The sequence below is a fragment of the Megalobrama amblycephala genome, linkage group LG6 (genome assembly GCF_018812025.1).
Source record: "Megalobrama amblycephala isolate DHTTF-2021 linkage group LG6, ASM1881202v1, whole genome shotgun sequence".
NCBI classification, from domain to species: domain Eukaryota; kingdom Metazoa; phylum Chordata; class Actinopteri; order Cypriniformes; family Xenocyprididae; genus Megalobrama; species Megalobrama amblycephala.
This window is the reverse complement of record NC_063049.1, coordinates 7640816-7654435: the sequence shown is the minus strand read 5'-3', so window position 1 is coordinate 7654435 and position 13620 is coordinate 7640816. Positions and strand designations below refer to the sequence as shown.

At 40.5% G+C, this 13620-nt stretch overlaps 1 protein-coding gene across 4 annotated transcripts in view; it reads right to left on the bottom strand.

Moving 5' to 3' along the window:
* Positions 1–13620, bottom strand: part of rapgef4a (Rap guanine nucleotide exchange factor 4a) — a 99075-nt gene that overhangs the window by 47510 nt on the left and 37945 nt on the right. Inside the window, exon 1 of one of the 4 annotated variants that reach the window (XM_048192793.1) lies at positions 10734–10929. The exons of the other annotated variants lie outside the window; for them this stretch is intronic. The gene's annotated coding sequence lies outside the window, so the exon portion shown is untranslated. Of the gene's footprint in view, positions 1–10733; positions 10930–13620 lie in introns of those variants that run through there. 4 annotated transcript variants of the gene reach the window in all.

The following is a 13620-nucleotide window of genomic DNA, read 5'->3' as shown; positions in this document are numbered from 1 at the left end:
AGAGCCACTGGCTGGAGCGGGCTCAGTAGTAGAGCCACTGGCTGAAGCGGACTCACTGGCTGGAGCGGACTCACTGGCTGGAGCGGACTCACTGGCTGGAGCGGGCTCTGGAGTGGACTCACTGACTGGAGCGGGCTCTGGAGTGGACTCACTGACTGGAGCGGGCTCTGGAGTGGACTCACTGGCTGGAGCGGACTCACTGGCTGGAGCGGGCTCTGGAGTGGACTCACTGGCTGGAGCGGACTCACTGACTGAAGCGGGCTCTGGAATGGACTCACTGACTGAAGCGGGCTCTGGAATGGACTCACTGACTGAAGCGGGCTCTGGAGTGGACTCACTGGCTGGAGTGGACTCACTGGCTGGAGTGGACTCACTGGCTGGAGTGGACTCACTGGCTGGAGTGGACTCACTGGCTGAAGCGGGCTCGGGCTGTTCTGAGTGCATCCTCCAGGCACGCAAGACAGCCAAAATATAAAAAGTGAAGACAGCCCTCCTGGCCATCACGGGACTGACAGGGAGAGCATGCGAGACTGGAGTGGACTCACTGGCTGGAGCGGGCTCTGGAGTGGACTCACTGGCTGGAGCGGGCTCTGGAGTGGACTCACTGGCTGGAGCGGCTCTGGAGTGGACTCACTGGCTGGAGCGGGCTCTGGAGTGGACTCACTGGCTGGAGCGGGCTCTGGAGTGGACTCACTGGCTGGAGCGGGCTCTGGAGTGGACTCACTGGCTGGAGCGGGCTCTGGAGTGGACTCACTGGCTGGAGCGGGCTCTGGAGTGGACTCACTGGCTGGAGCGGGCTCTGGAGTGGACTCACTGGCTGGAGCGGGCTCTGGAGTGGACTCACTGGCTGGAGCGGGCTCTGGAGTGGACTCACTGGCTGGAGCGGGCTCTGGAGTGGACTCACTGGCTGGAGCGGGCTCTGGAGTGGACTCACTGGCTGGAGCGGGCTCTAGAGTGGACTCACTGGCTGGAGCGGGCTCTGGAAAGGCCTCTGGGTTTTGGGGAATGGAAGCCTTCCTCCTCCTCTTCCTCCTTTTAGATGTGGGAAGCGGAGACTCAGTGCCAACCTCCTCTGAGGCCTCTGAAGCGGATTCACGGGCTGGGACGCACTCATGGACTGGAGCAGGCCTTGGAAAGGACACACGGGCTGGAGCGGGCACACGGGCTGGAGCGGGTGCTGGAGGTAGTCGAAGCGGCCCATTCCCACGCAGATGCAGGTAATTGGAGAAATTCCAAAAGTTTAACCCCCTTACCAGCTCCATCTCCCACTGCGGCAGAGGTCTATCCAGACAGTTATTAATAGTGTCTTTGAGGACCGTATCAGAGAGACCATACCCCTCCGCCCGTGACCAAAACTTCTGGACGAATGCCCGCACTCCCATTCTCCTCTGGCGGAGAGTCGCCAAAGGGCCTGAGCCTCCTCAGCCCCCACTGATGACCGGAGTCTCCTGCTGCTGGATCCTTGCATAGTGGTGGTTCGTTCTGTCACGGGTGCACAAGAACAAGATGTAACAGATCCAAGTGCAGCATAAGTATTTATTGGGGAGTCCAGAAACGTAATCCAAGGCAGGCAAGAGGTCAAAATCCAGGTAATCAGTCCACAAAACAACAAGCCAGAGATATAAACAGTGCACGTAACAAATACAACGAACCACAACCAGGGACAGACACAACTGAGATTAAATAGACAAACACTAATTAACAAACACAAAACAGCTGGGTGCAATGATGAATGGTAATAAGTCCAGGGAGTGTATATGGGAAATGTAGTTCATGAAATGAGTGAAACAATGAGTCCGGGAAGGAGTGCCCTCTAGAGGCTGAAGGCACTCTCACAGGTGATCGTGACAGTATCTGCCTCGTGAACAACGCTAGGAAGACTGTTCCAGAGTTTGGGCGCTAAATAGGAAAAGGATCTACCACCCACAGTCGATTTTGATATTCTAGGTATTATCAACTGGCCAGAATTTTGAAACTGTAATAGACATGAAGGACTATAATGTGTTAAGAGCTTGTTCAGGTACTGGGGAGCTAAACCATTTAGAGCTTTGTAAGTAATTAGCAAGATTTTAAAATGTATATGATGTTTAACAGGGAGCCAATGCAGTGCTGACAGAACCGTGCTAATATGGTCATACTTCCTGGTTCTAGTAAGAACTCTAGCTGCTGCGTTTTGGACCAGCTGGAGTTTGTTTATTAAGCATGCAGGGCAACCACCCAGTAGAGCGTTACAGTAATCTAGCCTTGAGGTCATGAACACATAGTTCATGCGTTCATGACCTCAAGGTTAGATTATTGCAACTTTTCTTCATCTGACATTGAGAGCATATGTTGTAATTTAGATATATTTTAAGATGGAAAAATGTGGTTTTACAAATACTAGAAATGTCGCTTTCAAATTAAAGAATTTCTATCAAATAACACACCCAGGTTCCTAACTGATGATGAAGATGTAACAAAGCAGCCATCAAGTGTTAGACAGTATTCTAGGTTAGGTTTTTGGTCCAATAATTAAAACCTTTTTTTTTTTTCATAATTTATTAGTAGGAGATTACTAGTCATCCAATTTTTTACATCAACTCTGCATTCTGTTAATTTTGTGAATTGATATGTTTCAGCCGGGTGTTAAGAAATATAGAGCTGAGTAACAGTGAAAACTAATGCCATGCTTCCTAATGAGTGAAAAGCAATGGTCCTAGTACTGAGCCTTGCGGTACTCCATACTGAACTTGTGATCGATATGATACCTCTTCATTTACTGCTACAAACTGATAACGTTTAGATGGAAAGGATCTCAAGCTGACTAGCTGATGACGTTACTGTAGCTTTACCCATTAATAGACACGGTACTTCCACGGTAATTCCAGCATAGCACTACAACAACCATAATGAAATGACTCTCCTCAATAGATAATGCTTTAATTGCAAATAATGTGCAGTTAAGTGACCGAAAATATTACAATGTAATTTTAGTCATTTAAAAGTATATTATTTCTGCAATAAGTATTTTTTTTTTGTGTGAAATTACTCAATATAGTAGTGTATATAATAGTCACCCTTATTCCAATCATTTCTTCATCTCTGGAGAGGAACTTCTCACATTATGTACGTAGCTCTAATATGTCTTGACAGTCCAGTGCAGAGCGCTAATTGAAAATGACTCTACTCTGCCTCTCAGTCATGTTTCCATTGTATTTGTAATGATTTATCTTTGTATTGTAATCAGTCTAACTGCACAAAGCGCTTCTTCATTTGAGTAGACTCTGCAACAGTTATATTTAATGATGATAAAGACAGTTATTGTATAAAAGCTCATTATTCCACAGATCATAAAAAAGGTCTCTTATATAATTATGTGAAATCAGTTTTAACAGTCTCAGTTAGAGGTGGGAAGACCCACACAAAATTTCACATTTCTGCACTGATTTTCATGGCATATATCCAGAATTGTCCATACTGTACTTTACACCTATAACAGACCTGAGAGTAATATCCACTTATTGGTAGCTGAAAGCACAATCAAATTAGCCCAAATACATTATGAACACACAAGAGGGGAGAGATGTGTAGAATTGTGAATGACTATAGAGTGCTTCCTGTAGATAAAGGTTGTGTGTGGGTTTGGAGAAGTATACAAGCACCAGGCACAGCATCAAAGGTTACAATTCCACCAAGTACAGACTCTTCATAAAAACAACTGACTGTCTTTTAGGTTGCGCTCCAACATATGGTGCAGCTGTGAGTGGAGTTTGAGTCTAGGTCCTTTACCACAGTGTCCTGTCCCACCTGCTATTGTCCTGTACATGAAAGGTGAAAAAGCTAACAATTTAAGTTTAAAAAAGACTGTCTTTTAGAACTGATGAACTGAACATGGGTTGCTATTATCACTTTAGTAGTTTCCATGGTGACAGAATTTGGGGGGAATCATGTGTTAAGTTCTCTGGGTGACAGCTGTATGAGGCGGGTGATAAAGATAAATCATGGTAGAGTGTCATGTCATGCAGAGTCAACTATAAGTAAGCTATTTAATGGATAAGTTCTTGAAGAACCTTTTTATTCTAAATCCTGCCTAGTAGAACACATTTTTACAGTTATAGGCTCATTTGGACACATTTAAAGGATTAGTTCACTTCAGAAATTAAAATTTCCTGATAATTTACTCACCCCCATGTCATCCAAGATGTTTATGTCTTTCTTTCTTCACTTGAAAAGAAATTAAGGTTTTTAAGGAAAACATTCCAGGATTTTTCTCCATATAGTGGACTTCACTGGGGTTCAACGGGTTGAAGGTCCAAATGTCAGTTTCAGTGCAGCTTCAAAGAGCTCTACATGATCCCAGACGAGGAATAAGGGTCTTATCTAGAGAAACAATCGGTCATTGCGTGACATTTCCAATGCATCGCAGAGCTAGTGCAAGGCGAGAATTTGTGGTTAAAAAGTATAACCATTTTTATTATTTTTTTTTAAAAATGACCGATCGTTACCAGTGATGTGAATAACTGCGTTATAAATAAACGGCATTACTAACGGCATTACTTTTTTCAGTAACAAGTAATCAAACAAATTACTTTTTCCCCCGTTACAACTCCGTTACTCTTACTGACGAAAAAATCCTGCGTTGCTATAATTGAGCTTACTGAAGCGGTTTTCATCTGAGTAGCTCTCTCTCAGCCATAGGACCTGCAAAGTTTTTTTCTCTGGTGTGTGTGTTGGACTAGTAGTTGTTCATTTAAGCCATTAGTTGACTAATCACATTTATATTCATTTGATTTCTTAAATACTGGAGAGAATAAACCATAATAATGAGCGTTTACATAATAAAGTCTATATAGCACTCAAGCGCACACATAAAGCTTGTCATAAAGAACCAGCAAAAGTAATGATTATGAATGTGACAAAAACAGTAAGGAAACATTTTAATTGTTTATTAATAAACTAATGTTTTCTGAATCCGTGTCGGCTGCAAAGATGAAGTTGACATTGCTGATTCTCATCATCGCATGTAGACACGCTTAGAGAGAAAATGCACATTTCATTCGGATTACATAATCAGAGAGTAGCCTATTTCTTTTCATTTTGAATTATTTCATTTAAAAGTAGACATTTCAAGCTTTCTATAGATATATTTCTCACATCTGTGAGCCAAGCAGCCGCTAAGTTTCGGTTCATTTAGCCTATAAGACTCGCACCAGTTCACGTGCAAGTGATCGCGCCGGCGCCATGATTATATTGTCATGATTATATTTTCTGCTATATTTGCTTCTTATTTATTAAATCCAGGCAACTGGTTGATGAAACATTGATTAAAATTAAGATACAATTTTTACAAAATGAAATTAACTTTAAAGAAAGGCTTTCTACAAAACAAAACTTAATGAAGTGGTCAAAGTCATGACTGACCCACTCCATGTCTCCCGATATATTGTGCATCTTATGATGTATCCTATCTTACTCATGTTGTTCACTTTTCATAATCAAATAGATGAATTTAAAACATAACATTAAACAAATAATAATTTATTTTTAGACATATTTAATATTGGGGGCATCCAAGTTAATTGACATATTTGATTTTTTATTTTTTTATAAGTAATGCAATAGTTACTCTCTCTGGTAATTAGTTACTTTTATTATGATGTAACTCAGTTACTATCCCAGTTACTATTTGTGAGAAGTAACTAGTAACTACTTTTAAAGTAACGTGCCCAACACTGATCATTACACACGGCACTTTAATTATAAAAAATATATAAAATATAAATACATGTACCATATGTAGCATATATGCTATACACTAAACTCTAATGACCTAAATTATGTATAAACAGCAACAGAACATGACAGATTACCCAGCATCCCCTGGGGCTTTAGTGGGGTGCTGTGATTGGAGGAGACGTGACAGCCCAGAGGTGCTTAGTGGAGGCTGATATACAATTACACAGTCAAGCGCACAAACAGCACACACAAAATCACATATTTATACAGTGTTTCTGCAGCATTAAATCCAAAAAATTCCTTATAATTAGATCACTGTGGCTGTGCAATGCTGTCAATTTAAACAAGCAGCCTCATGCTCAAGACGGTAATGAGTTCAATTTAAATTGAGTTTTCAATAGCGGGAAGACCCAGACCCTTAATACACACAATAGAAAATAACACACACACATACTTGTATATGTGGTTTACGGGGACTCTCAATAGGCGTAATGTTTTTTTGTTTTTTTTTTACTGTATAAATTGTATATTCTATCCCCCTACCCCTAAACCTACCCATCACAGAAAACTGTCTGCATTTTTTGAATTTCAAAAAAACACCATTTAGTATGTCTTTCTAAGCCATTTGGTTTACAAGGAATACCCATGTAATATGTAAATGTAATACCCATGTCATTATACACATTTGTGTCCTCATAAACCATGTATACAAAAACAAACATATACACAGCTGATATACAAATGAACACATGTGTGCTGTGTAGAGTGATACTGAATGTGGCAGGATTTGTTTCTTTAAGTTGCAAGCATTCAACCTGAGCACAGTAATGAGTAATGAAGCGTTCATGCTCAAGGGTGTGTGAATATCTCGAGCAAACTCTTATATAACCCACCTCTACACTTACACAAGCTACTGAGAATCAAATCTCTGAACAGACAGAAAACAACAAAGATATTAAACTCACCAGATTAGTGAAAACACATCAAGAGTAGGCCAGAGTGATCTAGCTCAGCATATTAGAATGATTTCTGTAATGATTTTAAATTGTAATAATATTGCAGAATATTTCTGTTTTTACTGGTCAAATAAATGCAGTCTGAATAAATGCTGCCTAACTGCAGGTGAACATACATTACCTCAAAACTGACAGAAATTAATATCTAAAGCTACAAAATGCACATTTTGATTTAATGTGATCTTTAAACAAGTCTCCATTTGCTCTAAATCTCATCTCAGTTTAAGTTTCTACATTGATTCAGTTTTTTAAGGGTTTTGCTCGTCTCATAGATCCTGTTCTCCACTCACATATAAATAATCAGGTTAGTTTTGTGAGAGTAATGAAACCTTGTATCCAATAATCTGCTCATTAGTGCTGCAGCATGCTTTTACTGTAAACTCAAGTCGATTACATCTGTATGAATGTAGAAACCCAATATATCACCAGGAAATTAAAGTACTCTTCACTGAAATAAGCCAAAATGTTTCGCAAAAATGAAAAGAAAAAGTTTATGAAAAACCATAGACAATCTTTTAGATATATGCCACCCTGATAATATACAGAACTAATAAGAGTGCCTCATCGCCATGACAACGGCAGCCCGCTTCATGCACTGAGATAATTAGAGTTTGACTTGGGAGTTTTTCGACTGAAAAGATGAAGGCCTGTTTCCAGCATCAGCGGGGCATCTGACCATTAACAGACATTCTGCTTCAAACTGCTTGCTAGAAAACAACAATATATGGTATTCAGTAGCCCACCTCTCTTTGATCTAAACAACAAAACTAATTATTTTTATTGTAAATATATTATCATTTCAACCAATAACTACTGATAATTAGGATCATTATTCAGGTTATAAATCAGCAGGGCAGAACATAGAAGTCAAACAAATGCTTCAATTAGGAAGAAGGTACAATTGTTAGGAGATGAAAGCCAAATCATCCAGGCACCTCAAAGACACGCCAGCAAAGTTCAGAAGCTGAGAACGTAGGAAAGATGCAGCGGTCAATCATCAGAAAGATGACATTACTCAAAAAGACCCACAATAATGTCTGGGCCAACAAAGCACAATAATGACGCAACTGAGATGTTGTGTGAGATGACAGCAAGATAAAGCTGTGTGGATGAGCAAACTTCAGTGTGGACCAAATCTAACACTGCCCACATCCACATACCTAGAGTGAAATATGGAGGAGGTACGCCTGCATGGATGCTTTTTATCAGCTGATACTGGATACATGGAAACATTCAAAAGAAACTTGAACTGAATCTCGGATCTTGGACTGAATCAGTGATTCAAAGCAGAAGGCTAATTAACACTGGACTGGCTCAGAAACAAACAGGTAAATGTCAATTCAGCTGAGAATATCCGGCATTTTTACAAAACTGCAGTGCACAAGTGTCTTCCAAACCTGAAAGATCTGGAGCAAATGTGCTGGGATAATGGGCTGAAGTTTACAGTGTGCCAAACTTATTCACAACAAGTCGGAAAACTGTCAAAAACTGTGACTTAACGAAAAATCAAAATGTAGACACTGAAATAAATACAGAAATTGACTTTCAGAAATAGACTTGAGAAACTTTTACAGGATGGTTGTAGGTTTTGCTCCAATAGATTTGGATGATTTCCCAGTGATTTTAGAGAGATTTGTCTATATGCACAAAACATGATTATTTTTAATATTTAGGGGTTCAAGCATGTAGCGCTATTGTAATTGTTACATTTTCCAAGGATCAGCATTCTCCCCTAAAAGTGATTGGGCAGACCAAACCATAAGTCGTAGAGACTTGAAACTTTGAGGGCTGGTAGTACTCACATCATCTACAACATCACCAAAGCTCTCCCCGATTGACCTGACGGGGGCGCTACAGTGGTCAAAAGTACGAAATGGCTCATAACTCCTGAACAGGCTTAGGCTCAAGTGTCTTATTTCAGTGGAATCCTTGGCTCAAGATGGACAAGATGCATGCCTCGGATTCTGCAAAACTTTGGGGCATTTTGGATTTTTTGAAAAAACAACTTTTGCGAACTAGTCCGAGGTTTTTGACCCAATTTGAACCAAACCAGTGCAGCAAGATTCTCTGGAGTCTGATTGTCAATAATGATCAAAAAAAGTCCCTAAGGGGCACCAAAACGTTCGAAGTGGGTATGACTTTTGAACGGAATGAGATATTTTCACCAAACTCAGCACACCTATGTAAGAGTGGTGACTGGCCACTTGGTGGTGCTATAACAGGAAAAAAACATGAAAATGACTACAACTACTTCAATGTTAGTCCGATTGACTTGAAAATTGGCAGGCAGTGTCTTCGTCCAAGGTTCCATGACTGTTTATGAGGACATTGATGCATCTCAAAAAACATGTCCGCCATCAGCCACTGAATTTTGAGCAGCTATCAAACAAGGTTAACAGAGGCCGATCGGAATGAAACTCGCTGGGCCTGTTCGACTCACGGCCCTAGAGGCCTGTGAGAAATTAGAAAGAAATCGGCTACCAGGGGCTGCCTTCGTGTTTTTCATGTGCATAAAGAATTGTGTATCGCACGATTTTTCGCACACACCCACGACATTCATACCACATCGCAGAACTCTTCATTCTAAGCAACTTTGCCTCTAGAACCGCCACTTTCCATCAAATCGTTCATTAAATATTGGAGATTATTTCTATAGTGAACAAGTCCTAGGTTTTTTGGCTTAACCTCAATAACTGTTAAAAAGCTTTAAAAACTATCCATTTTCTATGGTAAATTGCCTGTATTTGCTGTAAATGGTCTTTTCCATCTATGATCAAGATGGTTACAGGCTTGCTAAATAAAACATAATACCTTTTTATGCATGTGCGTAAAAGTGTCTGAACCCAGATAATTGCTGCTCGCAGCTATATTTTTTTTAGAATGTTAGAATATAATTATTAAAAATTATTTTGTCTTCAAGTTGCTGTTTTGCTAATCAGACTCTCTGTACAAGGTAAAACTTTATAAAACTAATTCATGTAGATTTTTATATGCAAAATTTTATTTTAATTTATAACGTTTTATTTACTGCGTTTTATAATACTGCACTGTATTGCAGTGTATGTCCGTCATATCTGAACATGAATATGTTTTGTAATTGTTAGGATTTCTAACAAGTACCAGTCTTCAGCAATGGATGTGAACTGGCAGTAAATATTTGACAATAATTAACAATAATTACAGCATAAAGTAGAACTGTCTGTCTGCCAAGTCTTTTTTAATTTTTTTTATTTGGAATATTGCAAATTTGTAGTACACAATAAATTTACAGAGCACAATTAATGTTGCAACAACTGCAAAGCCAATCTGATTGTGAAGGTATGAATTTGTGGCACATTTGCAGTAACATTCACTAAAATTTGCCACAGGGTTTGGCAGGACACTATGTTTTTGTAAAAGAACTTACTCCAGTAAGACACAAGTACAAGAAACATCACATTATACACTCTAAGAAAGTTCTGTAAAAATAGAGGCCTATTAGTACTGTTAATATGAAGGAATTTTCTGCATTGATTTTTTTTTTTAAATTATGCATTGCACTCTGTTGTGTTTTAGGGTTTAAAGAAATGTCCATAAACTTAAAATTACCACTACATTTTGTGTTTTTCTACTGATTTCTGTCTACAGCAATATGAGAGAACTGTGTTAAATTGTCTCTCTTTCATGCTTGACATACAAACGCATCCCATAATTGTGCTTCACTGCACTTTTTTTTCGCTTAAAACACATTCATTACATAATTCACATACAGACATTCTCAGCATAACTTATTCTCCTCTCACAAGACCTCAGCTCATCGAAAGCAAACAGAAGACTTACTTTCAAAATCAAACCTCAATATCACACGCACACCTCCACACATGCACATGCCTAAATCTGTGAGTGCAGAAAGTTACACATATTGCATCCCAAGATAAAACAGAGAAAAATCAAGCACACGGTCAAACACTCTAAGTAACAAAAATAAAGAAAAGCAGATCAAGTGACCGCTCAGACACTTACCTACAGTAGTGACGGAGCCATGAGTGACGGACTGAAGAAATCAGTACTACTCTATCTCTCTTTTTGTCACTTTAGCTATTAGTGTCTAATATAGAGAGCTCTATGACAGCTCAAGCATGCTTTAGTGTGTGTTGCGAGCAGCAGCCAGAATGCGTCTGAGTGTGTGTTAGGAAGAGTGCTGATGTAGTGAGCGCGTGTGTAGGGCTGAACGGGCAGCTGACCCCCCCTCCCTTTGAGAGCAGAGTGGTTGCTAGGCAATTTGAGTACTCCAATCATCATGGTCTGATGACTACTGACTGCACATGCACACATACACATAAACATACATACGTACATATAAAAAGAAGCCCACACAGAACCTGACATCATATTTTTGTCCAAAAAGGTTGAAGGTCTTCAGTAATAATTTAATATAATTATTTCATGTTTAAGATTAACCCGCACACAAAAAAGTTAAACACTCAAAAACAAGCATTTTCGCAGCCAAACATGCTTAAAATTGTGTTTGTCGGTTCAAGCATTTTAAAGGTAACAGGACTTCACTCAATAATTCAGTATTTTCAAGAAGATGAACACGATATAAAATGAAAGTACTCTACTGTATGTACTGATATATTATATATGAGACTCATTCAAAAACTGACTCTCACAGTGCACTATGGGTATTCTCTAGCCGTTGAGCGTATATCAGTTATACACTTGTTATTGTGGTGCATTGCAGGATTGAATGAGTGCACTCGATAATGTCCACTAAGTTTTCAGACACCACTAAAAATGGCTGTTCCCTCAAATAGTGCCCTATTTAAGGGTATAGAGGGCGATTTCGGACACAGGGTTTGTCTCTGTTTTGCCTGTGTACGAGTTTTTCATTAGTTGTCATGGTTTCAGATAGTCTACACCTGTTCCCTGTTCTGTTAATGATCTTCCTTTGTTTATTTAAGCCCTCAGTTCATTGTGTCTAGATAAAGTTTAGTGTGTAACGTTTATGGGTTGTGTATTGCAGTATTGTTCTAAGTGTTTTGTCTTAGTTATTCGTTCATTCTGTGTCACGCATCTCTGTTGTAGATTTTAAACTACATGTGCACCCCTGACAGAATGAGAGACCTAGAAAAGATTAAAACAGCATAAGTAAAGGATGGAAGTAAAGGATAGTCTGTTTGCTCCAGCTGGAACAAGAAGATTGCTCCCTCTAGGACCACACAAAAGACTTTCTAGATCTGGCATGCCTCGCCCAATTCCCAGACCAATCACTCTGGTTATTTTTCCACACTGGCCTCAAAGAGTGGTCCAAGTCACGCCCGTCCATTGAAGGTCCTCAGGGGAGTTTTACTGCATATGTGGAGTAGGTGCTGGTCCAAAATGAGTCTCCCATTACTGTGTACATCGCAGGACACTGCCCACTCCAGACCCAGAGTCCAGCCAACCATCAGCCATGTCTGCCATGGAAAAGCCCAAGCCCACCATGAAAACAAAGCCAGAGTGACCACCAGAAGCTAATTTCATCCTGGAGCCTAAATCCAGTGTGGAGTCTGTCCAGGTGTGTGAGCCTAAATCAGCATCCATCACGGAGGGCATATGGGTTCCTGATGAATTATTAGGTGACGAGCTGAATAAGTAGGTGTTTGCTTTGCAACAGTCACCACTGATCCCATCCAGTTCCAAGTAGTCTCAGTCATCGCTGGATAAGTCCAGTTTAAAGTTGTCTAAATCATCGCTGAATAAGCCCAATACCAAGTCGTCTAAGTCATCGCTGGATAATCCCAGTTCTGAGTCATCTACACTACCCTCCAAAAGTTTGGAAACACCCTAGAAAAGTGGGGTTTTGGACAATATTGGCATGAATCCTTTTTAATTTGTGATAATTTTGCACTGAAAAGGGACAACACAAACTACGAAAACATATTTTATTACATAAACAGTTTATATATAGAAAAAACTTACATTTTCGATTCATCAAAATATCCACCATTAGCAGCTATCTGACCTAAACTGGGTTCTAATTGGTTCATTGTATCCTAAACTTAATTGGCAATCAATTGTTGAAGCTATTAAGGTGTGCTGACCCAAAAAACTTTTACAAACCTGGGCCAAGTTTAAACCAGTAACCAGGCATCACAGCTGGCAAAGGGGCATGTCTGACTTTGACATGTATATATTGCCATTATTATGTAATCAAAATGAAAATTATTATTGTTGGTCTTCAATGATAATGTCAAGTTACTTTAATGTATTTGCACCAAAAAATGATAAGGATTTATGCTGATATCGTACAAAACTACACTTTGCCAGGGGTGTTTCCAAACATTTGGAGGGCAGTGTAAGTCAGTGCTGGTCCAGTTCCAAGTTGTCTAAGTCACTGTTGCATAAGCCCAGTTGCAAGTCTCCTTTGTCACCATTGGTCCTGCCCAGCTCCAAGTCTCCTTCATCGCCAGTGGTCCCAACCAGCCTCCCTCACCCGCCTTCTCTGCCTAAGCCAGCCAGCTCCTCCTCTGGGGGCTCCACTCTACTGCTCAGGATCTACTGCCTCAAGCCTTCCAGTCTCCAGCTCTGCCCTGGCCTGTGGATTCCTCAGGTCCACCTCAAGCCTCCTAGCCCCACACTCCACCACGGCCCTCCAACCCATTGGCTCCACCATGTACTGTCATCCCTCAGGCTTCGCCAGGCTCCCTCGTCCCTCTGGCACCACCTTGGCTCATCGTAGCTCTGGCTCCACCTCCAAATTCCAAGCCAGCAGCCGTGCCTTGCAACTTCGCCGTGGCCCTCCAGCATCCATCACGGAGAACATATTAGTGGAGTTTGTTGGCATGAATTGGAGCCCCGCACACACTCCTGTTGCTGAGGTTAGTACTATGAGCTAGGTTTCTGAGGAATTATTATATGATAAGCT